The sequence below is a fragment of the Canis lupus genome, chromosome 7 (assembly GCF_048164855.1).
Source record: "Canis lupus baileyi chromosome 7, mCanLup2.hap1, whole genome shotgun sequence".
In the NCBI taxonomy this organism is placed as follows: domain Eukaryota; kingdom Metazoa; phylum Chordata; class Mammalia; order Carnivora; family Canidae; genus Canis; species Canis lupus.
In genome coordinates, this window is record NC_132844.1 from 70,094,896 (window position 1) to 70,113,907 (window position 19,012).

The 19,012-nt window shown below is 38.6% G+C and overlaps 1 pseudogene; it reads right to left on the reverse strand.

Annotated features, from left to right (window-relative positions):
- Positions 1-895: 895 nt before the first annotated feature.
- On the reverse strand, positions 896-10,182 carry LOC140636427 (V-type proton ATPase subunit d 2 pseudogene; annotated as a pseudogene).
- Between the last annotated feature and the right edge of the window lie 8,830 nt (positions 10,183-19,012).

A 19,012-nucleotide genomic window follows, 5' to 3' on the forward strand; every position in this document is an offset into this window, starting at 1 on the left:
GATTATACATACCATAACATACACAAATAGAAAGCTTAAAAGTTGCCAAATATATATAAATAGAAATCCTAATATTTCCTTTTCATACTCTGAAGGATTTTGTGTGCATTCACTGTAGTGTGCATACTCCATTTTGGAAACCAATGTTTCAGAAAACAATTTGTGCCTGTATACAATCAAGCACTAGGTTTTATATTACAGACAAAAGGTCCTTTAAAGTAGAGAGAAGAGCAAACCTAGATTACCAGAACTAGTAAATTAATTGAATGAAATTAAGAAAATGATATATTTTCAATAAATAGATGAAATAATAGGAAACATTGCTTTGGGTACATGCTATAGGCTATTAAGATACAGAGAATAGGGCAGGGTGCCTGGGTGGCTCAGTCAGTTAAGCATCTATCTACCTTCTGATCCAGCTTTGCATCTCATTGGGCTCCCTGCTCAGTGGGGAGCTGAGGGGGGCTTCTCTCTCTCCCTCTGCCACTCTCCCTGCTTGTGCTCTCTTTCTCTCTGTCAAATAAATAAATAAAATCTTAAAAAATAAGTTACAGAGAACACAAAAATGAATATAACAGAAGGGAAAGAAACATAAGACAAATTTAAACACTACATCCTCTGGCAAAATGTTTTCTTGCCCACAGGTGGGTCTTTGCTGACATCTATGGGCTAAAATTTGCCAATGATTTTTTTTTTTAATTTAAGGATTAAAAAAAATAATTTAAGGATTTTACTATGCTTATCCCCACCCCCCACCCCCCCCAAACCCCCTACCTCCGTCTACTTTAAAAAAAAGTTTTAAAATTTAAATATATATACATTCATCTCTGTCAATGACATGATATTGGAAATTTTTCTCTTTATTGATTTATGGATTGGCTGTGTTCCTTAAAGTCTTGAATCATATTTATTTATTTATTTTAGATTTTATTTATTTATTCGAGAGAGAGAGAGAGAGAGAGGCAGAGAGAGACACAGGCATAAGAAGAAGCAGGCTCCATGCGGGGAGCCTGATGTGGGACTCAATTCTGGGTCTCCAGGATCACGCCCTGGGGTGGAGGCGGCGCTAAACCGCTGAGCCACGGGGCGGGGCGCTTGAATCATATTTTAAATAAGATGCATTCAACTATAAGCTTTGTGATAAAGAGACTGCATCTGTCTTGCTCATTCTTGTATCTCTGGCAACTCAAATAGCATCAGATTCATGGTGGATATTCAAAAATGTCTTCCGAATGGTTGAAATAATACTCGAAAATCTTAGCATTTAAAGGAACTCTGTGATGAACCATTTACTAAAGTTAATAAAGTTAAAACCAATGAATATTCAGTAAATTACTATTTTGGTGAAACAACGCTTTTAATAATGGACAAAATTATCCTTTAAGCAAACCAATGGGGTATCTGAGTAGAATGGTTCAATGCAGATTTACATATGGAAGTCACCTCAGATATAGTCTCATATCCTATCATAGATAAAGAAAGCTAGAGCTTAGACAAACTAGAAAAGGCTTGCGCAAGACCACACCACTATGTAGAGGCAGTTATTCCAATACATAGCAAATGATATGTGATTATTCTTTTCCATAAGGAGTTATTACAGGTTTTCATAAAACAACAAGCCTCTCTCTGGAGCAGTTACCAAAGTTCCCAGGGTTCTTTTCCTATATATTCACATAGAACTTTTAGAGAAGTGTGGCAATAGCCATTGATTTCAGGGTCCAGAAAATTCCTACCTTTCCTCTATCCTTTTGAATTTTCAGCTCCCTCATTTTTGCCACCACTTAGGAGTTCAGCCCAGCTACCATATCACTTACTCTAACTCAGACTCATGGATTTAGTTTTTGAAATAATGTACTATTTTTATTAAAAAGTGATACCTGCCTGTTAACTAAAAATTCAAGCAACACAGGGTAAGTATCAAGATAAGAGGAAATACTCCCCTTGAATTCTTCCACTCAGAAACAACTATTGTTAAATTGTTACTATTATTACTTGAAAAGGTGACTATTATTCCAGGCATCTCCCAATTCCTAGGTGAAATGAGGGATGGATATATAGATATGGAAGTAAATGGGATAAAAGTTTGTTACTCAAACGGGAAGAAAAAAGGAATGGCACTAAAGAATTGCCAAAATCCAGATAAATGTTTCTTTGCTGTTGATAATACTAGCTTCTAAATTATCCTTGAAATTTAAGAAAAATGTTTAACAAAACTTAACCTAATAAAACTCTTATACCCAAATCGACATGTACATAAATGTCTATTGTAGCAAAAACAAGTGAGACCAAGCCAAAGCAAGACAAACACACACTCAAACCACAATCCAGAAACCAACCTAAAGTCCATTACGATTGGAATGGATTAATAAGTTGTGGCATACTCATACAATAGTACACACTACAGCACTTTAAGTGGATAAACCTGAACTACACTGATCAACCTACATAAGACTAAAAAATATGTTAACAACAACAACAACAACAAAAACGGCTGTAGAATACACATAGATATCAATTTATAAAACTTAAAACTCTATATAAAACAATACTTTATAATGTCTAAGGATTCACAAATATTTAGTGGAAGTATTAAAACATGCATAGTAATGATAAAATTGACTTCATGCTGGGTCGTCATATCTGGCAAAGGAAAAAAAGAAATGGAAGGGTCCAGAGACATCAACTATATTATAGACATTAACATCTTAAAAAATAGATTTGAAACAAGGCACAATATTAAGATTTAATAAAGTTGGGTGCTTGGGCAATGGATATCCATTAATCTTTATGTTTAAAATAGGTCATGATTAAGGTACATTAAAATAAAAATCAAAGAGATGAGCAAACTAATGAATTTTAAAAAATACTAAGCACTGAAACAAAGTCAATTGTTATTGCCCAAAGAACTAGACATAATTAACAAACCTGATTATGTTACAACTAGACAGAATTAATTTAAAACTTATTTTATTACCTGTAAAGCAATTATAAGAATAAAAAGTTTGATAAGAGAAGCAGATACTCTGTAATTGACAGCACAAAGGACCTGGGGTACATTTTATGTTGTTATAATTAACATTAAACACTTCAAATACAGAATATATGGGGAACAATACCAATGCACCTACTACCCAAACACAGTTGTGTTGTTTCCACCTGACTTCAGTGCTACCTTTTTTTTCTCTCCTCAATGCAATTACTGGTTTAAAATGAGTGCAAAGGGATCCCTGGGTGGCGCAGCGGTTTGGCGCCTGCCTTTGGCCCAGGGCGCGATCCTGGAGACCCGGGATCGAATCCCACATCGGGCTCCCAGTGCATGGAGTCTGCTTCTCCCTCTGCCTCTCTCTCTCTCTCTCTCAGACTATCATAAATAAATACAAAATTAAAATAAAATAAAATGAGTGCAAATCAGTCTTCATTACATTTTGAGACTTGTCTTCATGATATATGTACATTTAGTTTATTTTAATGGTTGTGAAATTTATATTGTATGAATACAACACAATTTTATTCACTTGTTTAGCCACTGATGGATATCCTCTGACTACTAAATATAAACAAGGCTGCAATGAACATCCTTATGCATATTTCCTTGTGCACATAGATGAGAGATTTTCTAAGGCTCTGGGTCATATAAACTGAAGTACAATTGTTGGGATATAGGATATTCATACCCTTAAAATTTATTCAGTATTGCATATGTGAAATAAGTGGTTGAAATAAGCAGGAAAACTACTTAACTTTTCCACCACGAGTGTATGCAAATTCTAATTTCTCCCCATCTCTCCATCAGCACTTGCTGTTGTCAGACTATCTACACTGAGATAATAAAGAGATATTCTTCTATATTTTCTTCCAACAGCTTTACTTATTCACATTTAGACCTTTAATTCATTTGAAATTTATTTTTGTATGGTGTGAAATTGGCTTCTGATTTTTGCCTCCTGTGGACATAGCCAATTTTCTTAGCACCATTAACTGACTTGTGCAGTAGTTCTCAAATTATGGCTAGAGGATCTCTGGGGAGGAGAGATTCCTGAGATTCTTTTATAAGGTCCACAAGGTTAAAACTATTTATAATACAAAGATGTTTTTTGTCTTTTTCACTTTCACTCTCATGAGTGAACAGTAGCGTTTCCCAAAGGCATGGGATGACATCATTGTTCTAACAGTTAATAAATTGTGTACTGTACTTTCAAGGATTTTCTAAGGTAGTGAGTTTAGGATATAAATACATATATTTTTAAAAAAATTAACTCAATTTGTTCTCACTACTCCTTGCTCCAACCAGCTCTTTTCAGTTACATCAGCTATACTCTGTAATGTCATTATCTTCCAGGAAATCATAACTATTAAATCTCAAAGATTTTCCTGCACCTATACATAAACATGAGAATTAATTTCATCTTGTTTTGCAACAATATTAAAATATTTTCCAAAACCATTTTTAATTTTCAAAATTTTGTATGAAATTTATTATTTTAGAATTGAATATTTTATTCTAAAATAAAACAAAATATATTTATAATACATTTTCTTGGACTTAAGGATGGCTTAAAAATATATCAGAGGATATTTTTCTTTTTTGAGACAGAGAGAGAGAGAGAGCTTGCATGTGGTGGAGGGTGGGGTGGGGTAGAGAGAGAATCTTAAGTAGGTTCCATGCCCAGTATGTAGCTGGACACAGGGCCTGATCTCAAGACCCTGAGATCATGTCCTGAGCTTAAATCAAGAGTCCAAGGCTTACCTGGGCAGGGACTTAAATGTTTTAAATGTAGATGTTTCAAACTCTGTAAAAGCCTCTTACAGGATAACATTACATTGGCTAGAGGAGCTTACATAATAGTAAAGAGACTAATAAAGCCTTGAACAGTTGCATTGTTTCACAAATGCCTGCCTGATTAAAAGACAGTATAAGAAAGCATAGTACTACCATTTTCCAATGATAGAGTAACCTGTCAAGTTAATGATTTAACTGCAAACATAAATGAACCGATCTATAGATGTGTCTAGACATGCTGTCCGGCTTGTACTCATTTGGTATCATTGCTAACTAATCATTGACCTTTTTTTATGTGAATCTTGACAATAGACACAGGGGTGGTAAATCATTAACAGTGTTGTACAACCTTTTTTGACCCTCATGGTTTTTCCTGCAACACCTGTATTCATATGTGTACTGACAGTGTAAGAACAATGGTGGATAATACTACCAGTGCCTTGGCATGAATCAAGATAAGAGCATCAAATTGCTTTAGCACTCATTATATTCTTTATTATGACACACCCACAGTTTTTAAAAGTCAGTTTCACTAGAGAATGTTCTTGATGAAGGAAAAATAATTATCACTTCTATTAAATCTCAACTCTGAGTACATTTTAAGAAATATTCTGTGATGAAATAAGAAATACCCATCAAGCTCTTCTGCTATATACTAAAATATGGTGGTTGTCTCCAGAGAAAACTTTGAGTTGCAAGCTGAATTAGCTACTTTTTTTATGGAACACATTTTTTTTTTTTCATTTGGAAAAACAAACAACTGACAGAAAATTGGTTATTCAGACTTGGGTATATGGGAGACATTTTCTTGAATATGAACAAAGTGAGACTGTCACTTCAAAAAAACAGCTCATTATATCTGCTACCAATGATAAAATTTAAACTTTTGAGTGAAAATTAGAATTTTGGGAAGCTTGTACCTGCTACCGTGGCGTACTTAAAAACTTTTCTGATGAAGTCAGAGGCAATATTAATGAATGTGATTTAAAAAGATAGTGTATAAAGTGTGCTGACATTTCAAATACCCGCATAATTCAGTGAATTGCTCTTCTCTAATGGCCAATGCATGATTGTTGCAGAAACATGTATGGGCAAAAAAAACCTTTTAAAGTGCAAGATAGGCCAATGGATTTCAATGATTTCCTGTCATTTATCCCCTGAATCAGAAACTTTAGACTCACATTCTTACCTCCCCATGGACCCTTTCACTTATTTTATTACTCAATACTTAATTGTAAATTCCACCTCCCAGACAGCCTTAAGTATATTCTCTCAGCTTCATTACTATTATTTCTAAAGTCCTCATTTAGAACTTTGTTAATTTTACTTATTTTAAAATAAATATCAAATCTCTAACACAGTATAGAAGGCATTTCTGGATCTTGCTACTACCTACCTCTCCTGTGTCTCCCCACTTCACGTTTTCCCCCAGTTAATCTGATTATAGATATAGATCTCTATGAAAAAAATGCTGATTCATGATTGCCTGCCTTTACTTTTTTGTGGTTTCTTCTGCCTGGAATGTTCCCCTTCTACAGCTTACTTGGAAAATTCCAAGTTACATCTATCAAAATTCCTTCCCCAGGAAACTTTTCTTGACCTGCTTCATAGCAGTAAGAGTTAGTCACTTTATTTTTCTGGGTTACTTTGTATTTTTTTCTATTGCTGTACTTATCCTTCTATAATGGGTTGGCTCTCTGTAGAATTCTTGTTACAGAATTATCTTTTGGTTTGATGCTGTTTACCGACATATATTTTACTTTTTTTTTTTTTAACTTTTATTTATTTATGATAGGCACACAGTGAGAGAGAGAGAGAGGCAGAGACACAGGCAGAGGGAGAAGCAGGCTCCATGCACTGGGAGCCTGACGTGGGATTCGATCCCGGGTCTCCAGGATCGCGCCCTGGGCCAAAGGCAGGCGCCAAACCGCTGCACCACCCAGGGATCCCACCGACATATTTTAAAGATTTTATTTGTGCGGTGCCTGGGTGGCTCAGTTGGTTGAGTGTCTCCCTTTGGCTCAGGGCATGATCCTGGGATCTTGGGATCGAGTCCCGTATTGGGTTCCCTGCAGGGAGCCTGCTTCTCTCTCTGCCTGTGTCTCTGCCTCTATCTCTGTGTCTCTCATGAGTAAATAGATAAAACCTTAAAAAAAAAAGATTTTATTTATTTATTTGAGAGAGAGGGGGAGAGAGCATGAGTGGGGGAGGGAGAGAGCTGAACAGGGAGCCCCACACAGGGCTCGATTCCAGAACTCCAGGATTCATGACCTGAGTGGAAGGCAGCCACTTAACAGACTGAACCACCTAGAGACTCTAATATTTACCTATACTGAACAATCCCATAAAAGACAGACCTGTGAAACCCCTATTAGACTTCCTAAAACAGAATTGTTGAGAGGCTCACTTTTAAAAATAGGAACTTGAGAAATTTTCTGGTCTGGGTATCATATCAATTATTCTTTGAATTTGTTTTATAGGATAGCCACTTTTCAACACCTTTCTGAGCTGGTTGCTGGAAAATTTCAAGCTAAATTGTTACCTACCTCTAGGTTTTGTGATCTAAATTAGCTTCATTATAGACTCTAGTGAGGTGTCTTGCTTCTGTGAACTGAAGTCTGGCAAAATCCGTTTTCCCATATTGATATAGGAAGAAGTATGGGAGCCATTAATGTGCAGAACTTGCAGCCTGAGATCGTTGCTTTTCCTGATTTACAGTACACCTGTTGCTCTCTGGAGGACACATAGGTGGGTGATGCCTGGTGTTTGAGAAGCTTTGGGAAGCCATATGATTGTGTTTTCTTTTCTAATATATGCATTATTTTCCCCTTGGAAAGAGGTTGCTGGATAATTTTCAGTCTTCCCAAGAAGCCAGTTATTTCTTCCATTATTTGATAGATTTTTTCCCCCTTCCTGTGTAAAAACATGGGTCCATTGTGAAGTGGAAAGTGAGGTATCCAAGAGGATCTAGAACCTCACACTCCAGCTGTTTTTGGTGCAGAAATTGTACATTTCTCTTTTTTCTTTTTAAAAAATTAGATCTGATTTTTAATACAACCACATAAGAATAGAAAAAGCACCATGGGGCTAATCAGAATTAATATCTAAGATATGATAAAAAATGAGACATAAATGTGGAAACAAAATTTAAGGCTGCTGGAAAAAAAAAGAAACACCATTTCAGGGTTGGTTTTCTGTTTCCAGGGGTTCTGCAACTCACAAAGGTGCAGTATGGATTATTTTTGTATAACCCATATCATATAACACAATTCTTTTTATTTTCCTCAAAATCTCTTCTTAATATTTATGATTTTCTGCATTTGAGGCCCTACACTGGTTATAAAATTGGAATGTAACTGTTCATATTACTTCAATGTCTTTGTGAAAAGCATTCTGCTATCCACACAATATTTTTCATTTCTTGTTCCTTCAGCTTTGTGTATATGTTAATCACGCCATAGTGGAATTGCATGTTGAATGCCAGCACTTTCATTTGTACCTCATAGTCATAAAACACATCCTCCAATGTCTTTCCTCCAGTGCCATGACCACAGTCTCAAACAAAGGCCCGTAAAGTCTGTAATGGTCCTCTACTCACCTCATCTGGTCAAAGTCTTCTGCTTGAGCAGAAGGCATAGTTGCTCAGGACAGAGCTTGCCACAGGTCAGGTAGAGGGTCTCTCGGTCGTCTTTACTCAGTTCGGTTACAAAGGGTTAAACGTCATGATAAAAGCACCTCTGGTACCCTCAAACTCAAGAATGGGATGCATAATTTCTGCTGTGACATCACCATGATCCTTACAGAATTTATAGAATGCTTCAAGGTAAGATTTGTACAGCGTATTATGCAGTAATTCAATATTCAGTTTATCTACAGTATTTTCAGACATATAGTCCAGAAAGAATGTAGCTAACGGTATTTCAACCAGAACAGCATTAAAGGGATAGGAAAGTGTCTCCATAATGTTGACTGTTTCCATTTCTGTGAAATAGCCTAATAGGTGGCACTTCACCAGAATTTCTTGCACAGATTTTTTTTTTTTTGGCAACGCACCGTTCATCAGTAGAATCACATTGTCATGTAACTGCACATCATGTATGCAAAAAAATGTGCTCAGGGTTCTGGGGGATGATTCCAGAAATATCCAAATTCTCTGCATAGCTTTTTCTCCATCTTGGTGTCAATTTTGGAAGCCATAAGAGGATAAGCCAAGAAGTTGCCATGATCAGTGGTCTGGAAATGAATTTTCACATCTTCCAGGGTGCTACACTGGACCAGGTTGATGTATTCCTGCTGGGTCAAGAGTCTGGCTTTGCCCCCTCACAGCAGGCCTTCCAGGTGGCTAAGGTCCATGTTAAAGCTCAGCGCTCTCAAGTATGGGGAAGATCACAGCCAATTTAGGCTACAACAGCTTTGGATCCTGGTCAGCTCCTAAAGATTTGCTCTAGACTAGAAAAAAAAAAAAAAAAAAAAAAAAGCTAGAGATTATGAGGAGTGATCAGAAAGGAATCTTATCAGCTGATAGGGTTTTCAAAAAATAGCTTCTTCTGGTTTTCAGTGGTGGCTCTCAACATAGCATGCTCAGCCCTGTTATTACAGCAACAGCAAGTCAGCTGGATAACCCAAGTAAACCCAGGAAGCAAACCAAGACAGGGAGAAAGAGAATAGGCTGCACATTTCTTGACTTAAAAACAAGGCCCTGAAAAGTTGACCAGGTATCCAGTTTCCACCAGAGAAAACGCAGATCAATTTGTATGTCTTTAGGAAATGTAAAGACTTGGAGTCTGCTGCTTGTGTCTTGAGAATTGGTATGGCTACACTGTAGGTGTCAAAGAAAGGAGCCTCCTTTGGAAGGTGTCCTTAAATTAGGATGAGGTCCTCATCTGGACAATATTAGAAAATAAAAACCATTGTCTGTCATGTTCAATGGAGCTCCTGTTTTTATTGATTCCAAGAATCACTATTAACTCACATGAATCCAAGACAGGAGTCTCAAATACGTAGGGGAAAAGAAAAGAAATTAACCAAGGTTCCTAATGCTTTAAATGTTCCTAACATTTAAGAAAAATTCCAGGCTGAGATAAGGTCAAAGTACAGTATCTGTGAACTTAAATTCCACTGTCATTCTGTTTTCACGAGACTGTAGAGAAAAATTTCTATCTTCAAGTTACACAATTAGGTTAAATAAGTTAGAGAAATCAGCGCTCAGAAGATGGAATCTTTTAATGATTTTCTAGTTGGAAAGGTTACCTTCCCTTTTTTTTTCATTCTTCAAATTTTTATTTAAATCCGAATTAGTTAACATACAGTGCAATACTGGTTTCAGGAGTAGAATTCAGTGGTTCATCACTTAAATAAAATGCCCAGTTCTCATTACTACAGGTACCCTCCTTAATCCCCATCCCCTATGGAGCCCATCCCCCGCCCACCTCCCTCCATCTACTCTATCTTTAAGAGTTTCTTATGGTTTGTTTCTCTCTCTCCTTTTTCCCCTTTCCCATGTGTTCATCTCTTTTGTTTCTTAAATTCCACATATGAGCGAAATCATGTGGTATTTGTCGTTCTCTGACTAATTTCTCTTAGCATAATACACTTTAGCTCTATCCAGGTCATTGCAAATGGCAAGAAAGTTGCCATTAAGTTGCAAATTTTAAAAAGTCTATGCATATTATAAAACCTTAGTTCAAACGGGTATACTATGGCAAAAGCAAGATGAAAAAGTACAGACTCACATAAAAATAACTATGCTTATTTAATAATGAATGCTCAAACAATGGTCTTTCGTTTTTTCTTTCTTTCTTTTTTTAAAATAGAAATACTTTCTGTTCCTAAAAACTCTTTGTATTAAAAATGGGAAAATGTAACTCTAGTTTAATATCCTCAGTGTCTTTGGTAAGTTATAAAATAAAGATCAGATATGCAACTTGGCTGTAGACCAATAATTAGTGGTCATAAAAGGACATTAAAAATCTCCTTGCAGTGGAGCGCCTGGATGGCTCAGTCAGGCGAGCGTGTGGCTCTTGATCTCAGGATTGTAAATTCGAGCCCCATGTTGGGCGTAGAGATCGTTTAAATAAATAAACTTAAAAAAAACTCTCTGCACTAAAAATTTAAACTAGTATATAGAGGATTACTCAGTAAATTCAAGAGAACTTAATTTTAATCTAAGCTTATTTAATATTCCTGACCTGGGTAAACACTTTCTTATGGTAAATTGTTTTGTGCATGTTGAGTTTAAATTATGTCCCCTCTCTGATTTCATCACGTATAAAATAAAAGTGCAGTCATAGCGTTTTTGTCCACATAAAACCATGCCTTCTTTTTTTTTCTTCTTAAAAATATACTTTCTGGGGAGAGGAGTTTCAGGTTTACAGAAAAATTGGGTGGAAAAATATGATAGTTTTCATATGTTCGGTCACTCCCTACCTTCTCCTAAATTCCTCTGTTAGTAACATCTTGCATTGGTTTGGTATATTTGTTACAATTGATGAGCCAATGTTGTCACATTATTAAGTAAAGTCTGTAGCATTGTACATTCTATGGGTTTTGACAAATGTGTAATTATATGTATCCACCATTTCAGTATCATACAGAATAGCTTCATTGCCCCCAAAATACCCTGAGCTCCATCTATTCAACTCTGCTTCCCTCTTTCCCAGTGAACCCCTGGTGATCACTGGTCTTTTGACCATCTAATTTTTACTGTCTCCAGTTTTACTTTTTTCAGAATATCATATAGTTGGGATCACAATAGGTAGCCTTTTCAGATGACTTCTTTCACTTAGCAATATGTATTTAAGGTTCTTCCATGTCTTTCTGTGGTTTGATAGCTCATTTAAAAAATTGCATAATACTCCTCTGTGTGAATGTACCAATGTGTTTATTCATTTACCCACTGAAGGGTGTCTTGCTACTTAGAAGTTTTGGCAGCTCCCATCTTTTCAAATTCAAATGCTACATTAAATGGAATGTCCTAAATTTCATTCACTTACCTTATAGACCAGACTTTGTTATGTCTTAAATTAATGTCTAGACGTTTGTAAATATAGTCATGTGTGCTCAAATAGAGATATAATTTAAATATTTGGTATCACAAATGACATGGAATCTTCATGTTACCCCACTTATAGTATCTGGTAGAAGTTAAGGTATAACATTTCTTAGACATATTGTTTTTTTTGTTTGTTTGTTTAAAGACACAGAGAGAGGCAGAAATATAGGCAGAGGGAAAAGCAGGCTCCCTACCAGGGGCCCGATGTGGGACTTGATCCCAGAAACCTGGGATCACGGGATCACGACCTGAGCCAAAGGCAGATTCTCAACCACTGAGCCACCCTGGCGTCCCAACATATTCTTTTAAAAAAGATTTTATTTAAGAGAGAGAGAGAGAGAGAATGAGCACAAGCAGGGGGAGGGCCCGAGGGGGAGGGAGAAGCAGATTCCCTACTGAGCCGGATGACCCAGGGCTCAATCCCAGGACCCTGGGATCATGAAGTGAGCTGAAGGCAGCAGATGCCTAACTGACTGAACCACCCAGGGACCCAGCAGACAAAATTTTGATATTAATGGTGATTATATTTTTCTTTGATATTAACCTAAGTTTCTAAAATCTCTAATTGACTTTGGGACCTTGGTCTGGTATCTTCTGCCTAAATGGTTGCTGCACTTGAGCGTGTGTTTCGTCTCTCAGATGTTTGTTAACGTTTTTCACAATTCTCATGACTGGGTAGACAATTGCAAAAACAGTAAAGAGAGGAGTTTACATTTCTAACAGCCCTTGTGTCACTGTCTGCTGAAGACACTAAAATATTTCACTCTAGTTAATATTCAACTAATATTTTTCTATGGGAATTCAAAGCTACACTCATGATACTCATTGGACTGTTAGAAAAATTCATGAAAAAAAAAAGAAAAATTAATGAAAGGGTTAGGTTTCTTTTTTTTTTTTTTTTTAAGGCTTAGGTTTCTAAATGTTGAGGTTGTTTTCACATTTTATTTCATATCAAGGGAGGAATCCATTTGCTATGTGAGGCAATCTGTGTTGAAAATCTTCCTAAATGTTTAAAGATATGGAATTGATCTGACTTTAGGGAATGGGTATTTCTTTTTCTTTTTCTTTTTTTCTTTTCTTTCTTTCTTCCTTCCTTTCTTTCTTCTTTCCTTCCTTCCTTTCTTCTTTCTTTTCTTTCTTTCTTTCTTTCTTTCTTTCTTTCTTTCTTTCTTTCTTTTTTTTTTTTTTTTTCTTTTTCCCTACCTTTTATGTAGAACTTATTTGCTCTGCTTTATTCAGTGTGGCTCTGTTTGTAACGGTCCTCAAATGTAGTAGTCTTCAAACTGGGGTTTTGTATTTTGGGGGTATTAAAGTTTTCCAAGTGGGACATCAGCACAGAAGTTTTAAGGGAATCTAGACCCCAATATCCATGTGCATACACTTGAAAAAGTGATGTGCTTAATCAAACACCTGTTGTCTTAAGCCTCTTTAAATAATAAAAGTGATTTGCTTTCGACTGTTCTTCGAGGACTCAATCTTTTTTCTCCCACTTTACAAGAGAAGGGCATACTGCTTACCTATCCAAGACATAATTATGGTGCTTTAACCTGGGAATAAAATACTTCTGAGTACCAAAGAAGAGGACAGTTCAAAACTGGTGGCCATGAAGTCTCCTTTAACCACAGCTTTATGTTGTTCTATATTTCTGTTAAGGGCATTGATCCTCAACCATTTTGCCACCAAGGGGAGACATCTGACAATATCTGCAGATATTTTTTAGTGCCATCACTGAAGGGTTCCAGTTGGGAATCCATGCTAGTGGGTAGAGGTTGGGGATGCTGCTAAACATTCTATAATGCACGGGATAGCAAAAACTGAATTTATTCAACTCCAAACGTCAAAAATGCTCTCAGTCAAGTAACTTCGTATTAAGGGTGATAATGTGGCATAAGAATTGGGGGGGGGGGGGAGTTTAGACCTGTGTTACAATATTCTGGATTTGTATAATTCCTCAGTTGAAGAGTTGGAATACTGAAAATTACATCTGATAACCTGAGACTTCCCTTTCTTTCTTTTTTTTCTTTCTTTCTTTTTTTTTAAGATTTTATTTATTTGAGAGAGAGAGCAAGAGAGAGTAAGAGAGAGAGAGTTTGAGCAGGGAGAGGGGCAGAGGGAGAAGGAGAAGCAGACTCTCTGTGAGCAGAGAGTCTAAGGTACCGCTCATCCCAGGACTGTGGGATCTCCACCTGAGCTGAAGGCAGATGCTTAACTGAGGGAGCCACCAGGCTCTGGGAAGACATCCTTTTCTAATTAAAGAATTAATGGCTCCTTAGCATTGGCAAGAAATATTGATGATGGTGGTTTTTAAATTTCATTCAGGTGACAAATTCATGGCAAGGTTCAAACCTTTATCTCTTCTAGGATTAGAATATTCTCAATTTAGGGGTACCTGCAGGGCTCAGCTGGTTAAGCATCTGACTCTTGATTTCAGCTCAGGCCATGATCTCAGGGTCATGAGATGGAGCCTTGCATTGGGGCTCGAACTGGGTGTGGAGTCTGCCTAAGATTCTCTCTCCCTCACCCCCTGCTCACATGCTCTCATTCTTTCTTTCTTTCTAAAAAAAAAATAAATAAATAAATAAATAAAATTCTCATCTTATAAAAATCATGTAAAGAAATACTAACCTGCAATAGAATTTTCTCAGAACTAACAAAGACGTATTCAGTTGTTATCTCATCTGTACTTCACTTGCTTTTGTTGCATGATTTGAAAGCAGTGAATACAAAAGTCTCAACATTTAGTTCTGACAGATCAACATCATATTTTAGAGCAAAATAAACACATATTGGGAGTACTTTAGTATATGTTTTCTTGAGCTTATTCTGACTTATAGGAGAAATATTTCTATTGACTTTTACCAAATATTACCGGATCATAGAAAGATATTTTTCTATTTAGGTACAGGTCTATGATATACTGTTACTTCTCTGCTCATTTTTAAAAAAACATTTTATTTATTTATTCATGAGACACACACGGGCAGAGACATAGGCAGAGGGAGAGAGAAGCAGACTCCCCGCAGGGAGCCCAATGTGGGACTCTATCCAGGATCTTGGGATCACGCCCTGAGCCAAAGGCAGACGGTCAACCACTGAGCCACCCAGGTGTCCCACTTCTTTGCTCATTTATTTGTTTATACCCACTAGATTCAGGTTAATCTGATGAAGATATTTGAAGATAATTTGATGAAGTGGAATTCTCCTGGAAATAATTCACATAGCAATCAGAAATACAATTTCTGTAAACTTAAACTGAGTAATGGTCTAATACCTTCTCTTCGTTTTGCTGTTAGTTTCTAAGATTAAATTGTGTTCTTAAAAGCAGAAATCCACTTATGTGTGGATACAAAACAAAATCTTCGAAAATGCAGTCTTGATTGTAATGCCCTGAACTTTAGAAATCCAGGTTCACTTATTTTGGATTAATTTCTCCCTCATGGATGTTGATACATTGTTCTATATCTATCAAATGCATGATTACAAAATTAATAATTTTCTACAGTCAAATGAAATTATACACACATACACAATAGCTTAGTGCCCATCTCTGTCATATTTTTTTTAAGATTTTACTCATTTATTCATGACACACACACACACACACACACACACACACACAGAGGCAGAGACACAGGCAGAGGGAGAAGCAGGCTTTATGTGGGGAGCCCAACGTGGGACTTGATCTTGGGTCTCCAGGATCATGCCCTGGGCCGAAGGCGGTGCTAAACCACTGAGCCACCCAGGCTGCCCTCTTTATCATAATTTTTAAATGCACTTCCAGGTGACAAAAAATGAGGAAAACATCTTTATTCAGAACCTACTGATTTTTAATTTTCAAATCTGTGGAGTTCTTTCAAAACCCAGTTCCATCCAATTTGAGTTTCACAAACAAGATGCCTCTAACAGGTATAGATATTAGTTATTTCACAAGAATTTTTAAAGCCTTTCTGGTATATACTTCTAAGAACTGAGAAAGTCAAAGAAACTAATGTGTAAAAATAGTTTTGCAAATCAGGTAGTTCCTAATTCTTTGCTTCAACAAAATTGAAAAAGAACTCTACATTTGAGTTGTGAGATTATAACAGTATTTAATAATAGCTCACTGTGTGAGTTTTGGCATACAACTAAGAAGAAATTTTAAAAACTGGATGAAGTTGCTACAACAGGGTCGCCTGGGTGGCTCAGTGGTTGAGAGTGTCTGCCTTTGACGCAGGCCATGATCCTGGAGTCCCAGGATTGAGTCCCGAATCTGGCTCTCCGAGGAGAGGCCTGCTTCTCCCTTAGCCTGTGTCTCTCATGAATAAATATATAAAATCTTAAAAAAAAAAGTTGCTACAACAAAATTCCTTCCATTCTTATACTTATTCTGTGAATAAGATTTTTTTATTTTACTTTTTAAAATAGATTTTATTTATTCATGAAAGATACAGAGAGAGAGGCAGAGACATAGGCAGAGAGAGAAGCAGGCTCCCTCTTGGGAGCCCGATGCAGGACTTGAACCCAGGACTCCGGAATCATGACCTGAGCCAGAGGCAGATGCTCAACCACTGAGCCATGCAGGCACCCCATGAATAAGATTTTTTAGTTCTTTATGTTAAAATATCTTTAAAGGAATAGAAATCATATGGAACCTGTTCTCATAATAACAGTAACTTTCATCAACATGAAGCTGGAAAAATAAAGCCCCTATCCATCTCTATAAGAGAAGCATTTCCAGTTAAAATTTACTTTTAAAAAATGTATATGTTTAACACTTTTATTTACCAAAATCTCTATTATTTGTATTACTTTGATCAATTATCTCTAAGAATTATAGTACTATCTGAATTTATCTGACTTTTCAATCACTTAGATCAGGAAATCAAAAATTTAAGAACATATTTTATTGCAAAGAAGCATGCTAGATGGATCAAGAAGAGAGTTCCAAGAGCCAAAATAAATTACACTAAGATGCTGGGCCAGGATTGAGAAAAAAAAAAAAAATTCTATAGGGGGAGGAAAATGAGAGTATGAATTTAAAAGAAAAAAGAGAGCAATGTAAAATTTCCAATTGTTAAGGAAGAGGTTGTGCATTTTAAAAATTAATGATGGGTGTCAAAACATTATGGTAATTAGATTCCACTAGACACTTTGACAAGGTGATTTTTATTTAAATATGTCAATATCTATGGTGTACTGGAAATTATAATCTTTGCAACTATTTGGATCCATGCTTAACCAACTGAGCCACCCAGGCATCATGTTTATTTGTTTTGTTTTTTAATCAAGTCTGGGACCTGGTTTTCTCCCACTGGATCACTGACGAAAATTTTGGGAAATGCATGAAGAGAGTTCTTGAAGCGGACATCTAGGAAGCATTTCTCAGGTGCCTGGGTGCCCTTCCGGTCACTCTCCGAGCTCCTGGCTCAGCTTCCCCAGCCCATCCGAATGCAGGCCAGGCGTGCAGAGCTCAGCCCACAGGGGCTGCTCATTCCTGGTGGAGCCTGTCATTGGACGTTGAGGCTCCCAGAAAACGTGTACTGCTGACTTTGCAGTTCTCCATCTTGACTGCATCTCAGGCTGAGCATCAGGATGAGCCTTCACCAGGCTCTTGCCACACCTCCTCTGATGCAAGCAGCAGGAACTCATTTGCATGTAATGGCCCCCAACCAAGGCTCCTTGGCCACACTCGGCCCCAGGCGGACTTGCCTTGCTGAGGGCATACTCCCATCCATCCTCTGTAGCACATCTGTGGGTCACCCTAGCTTAAGAGTGGCGGGGTATTGCTCTTAAGCTCAGAGTTAGTGTGGGAAACCCACAAGTCAAGCTGAAGAGGCCTGGTATCCTCACTCTGTTTCACTCAAGTTTTTCGTCTACATTATTCAAATTCCTCTCTAATAACCAGAGCACCGCGGGCCAGTAGGCCAGCATTCAGGATGATGGAAGCAGTAGGAAGACGGCTTTGAGACGCAAGAGGAGGTGGTTTACTCTTCTGTCTAGGCCCGGACCCTGGTCACGCTAGAGGCATCCTGCAGTGCCCGGTTCCCCCGGTCTGCGAGGGGATTTCCTTCCCCACTTGGCCCTCCTCCGGACCGCAGCTCGGCTGAGGACGCGGCGTGAGGCCCAGAAGGTCGTGTGAGAGAGAAGAGGGCCGTGGCACAACCACAGGCCACCTCAGGCTCAAGGGAACGAGTTACATATCCCAACAAGCGTGACGAGAACCGAAGGAACAACTGCAGGACTCCCAGCATTCTCCAGGGACCCTCCCCAGGGGCCCGGATTCCTTCAACTGATCCCGCGAGCCCGGAGCACTGGGACACTCCCACCAGGAGAAACCTGGACGCGCGCACCCCTTCCGTACTACCGCGCTGGGCGCTGCCTGGGGGACACCGTTACGTCCCCGGAATCTCCCCTGCACCAGCGTCACCTGCGCGTTCTTCAGGCATTTGCAGGACCACTGGGGGCCTCTTCCTCGCGGCAGGAGCTCAGGGACCCTGCACCGTAGGGGTCTGCCACGGAGCCCCGGGTTTCCAGCCGCAGTGACCGCTTCCGTCCAGGTCTCCACACCCGGAGCGGGCACTTCAGGGAGGGCCAGCCGCGCCGCGGAGAAGCTGCTGCCCCCGGACCAGCGAGGCCCCCGGACCAGCGAGGCCCCCGGACCAGCGAGGCCCCCGGACCAGCGAGGCCCCCGGACCAGCGAGGCCCCCGGACCAGCGAGGCCCCCGGACCAGCGAGGCCCCCGGACCAGCGAGGCCCCCGGAAGCGCCTCCGCGGCCCGCCCACCCGAGGCCCTGGCTGTGATTGGCTCGGCTGGCCGTCAATCAGAGGTCGCGCGGTGGGGGCGGGGGAACTGTTGAACCAACCCAGAGGCGTAAATACAGGTTTATCTTATTTGGCTTTTTAAAATTAAAAATCTTTAGATTTTTTTTTTTTTTAATTGTGGGCTCATTTTTAGGCTCAGCATGCAATCAACCTCCTTATATCTCTGCTCTGCTTGTTTTATTCAACAGTCTCTCACATTTTCTTTTTTATTTTATTTATTTATTCATGAGAGACAGAGAGAGAGACAGAGAGAGAGAGAGAGAGAGAGGCAGAGACACAGGCAGAGGGAGGAGCAGGCTCCACGCAGGGAGCCCGACGTGGGACTTGATCCCGGGACTCCAGGATCGCGCCCTGGGCTGAAGGTGGTGGTGCTAAGCCGC